We start from the raw sequence: 1,563 nt of genomic DNA, 5'->3' as shown, positions 1-1,563 counted from the left end.
ATAGGTGGGAATCACTCTTCCTCAAGATTTTGACACCTCATTCTATTTTCTTCTAGCTTCTGATGTTTTTAGTGAGCAGTCTGAGGCAATTCTGATTGCTGATCCTTTGTAAAAAAAAAAAAAAAATCTTCTTTTTTATCTCTCGGGAAGCTTTTAGGATCTTTTCTTTATCCCTGGAGTTCTGAAATTTCACAATGAGGCATAGGCCTGAGTGGGACCTCATTGTTCCTGACGCTCAATGGACCTTTTCATACTGGAAATTCAGATTCTGCACTTCTGGGGAAAGTTTTCATATTACTTATTTTAATAGTTTTCTCTCCTCCGTTTCTGTTCTCTCTTTCTGAAATAAGGCAGAGGAAGGGGGAAGGGAGTAAGAGGCGTTACTATTTTAGACAGAGGAGCCAGGAGAAGTCTCTCTGATGAGGTGATATCTGAGCAAAAACCCGAATGAGTATTCTCTCATCTCTGAGAAAAATTGTTAGACTTTTTCGTTTGTTCCTTGCTCGGATTCTTTTTCTTTTCCATTTCTTTTATCCATCTTTTGTGGTCTCTCTCCTGTCGAGAGGCTTCCCTTGTGTGTCTAGTGATCCTTGGCTGAGTGTGCACATTCAGAGGGAGGCGAAACCTCACATTGTACGCCAAACATATACACAGTTGTTATTTGCCAATTTAAACTTTTTTTTCTTTTTTATTTTTTTATAGAGATGGGGTTTCACCATGTTGGCCAGGCTGGTCTCGAACGCCTGACCTCGTGATCCACCCGCCTCAGCCTCCCAAAGTGCTGGGATTACAGGCGTGAGCCACCGCCCCTGGCCTAAACTTTTTTTTGAAACTTGAGCAACAACAAAAAAGAGCGAGGCACTGAAAGTTGATGGGAAGCTCTGTGTGGGTGCAGTTTGTCACCTGGAGTTTTTTCTTTTTTTTAGAGAAAAAAAAAGGGTCTTGTGGTGGGCGATGGGACTCGGCTCTGGAGGTGGGGCTCACATACCGGACCAAATTGAGGGCTAACTAAAACAGGTCTAAGGCAGACGCAGCTTTCCATAAGACATGACCACCAGGGTGCTAGTCAGTTTATTGATGCCATGGCAATATCCAGATGTTACCATCCTTTTCCAGGACAATAACCCTGACCCTGAAATCACCACCCTCATCCTTGAATTTCTGCATAAACGACCCCTTAATTTGCATGTAATTAAAAGTGGTTATAAACATGAGCGCAGCACTGCCTTCGGGCTGCCACTCTGGGCACAGGGCTCTGCCAGCAGTGGTACCTCTGCTGCTGCCGTGCATGGCCACATCAATAAAAGTTGTTGTCTAGGCCAGGTGCGGTGGCTCACACCTGTAATCCCAGCACTTTGGGAGGCCAAGGCAGGCAGATCACCTGAAGTCAGGAGTTCGAGACCAGCCTGGCCAATATGGCAAAACCCCATCTCTACTAAAATTACAAAAATTAGCCGGGCGCGGTGGCTCAAGCCTGTAATCCCAGCACTTTGGGAGGCCGAGGCGGGTGGATCACGAGGTCAACAGATCGAGACCATCCTGGTCAACATGGTGAAACCCCGT

This window comes from Cebus imitator, unplaced genomic scaffold (assembly GCF_001604975.1).
Source record: "Cebus imitator isolate Cc_AM_T3 unplaced genomic scaffold, Cebus_imitator-1.0 Scaffold58, whole genome shotgun sequence".
NCBI classification, from domain to species: Eukaryota; Metazoa; Chordata; class Mammalia; order Primates; family Cebidae; genus Cebus; species Cebus imitator.
This window is presented reverse-complemented; position numbering follows the sequence as displayed.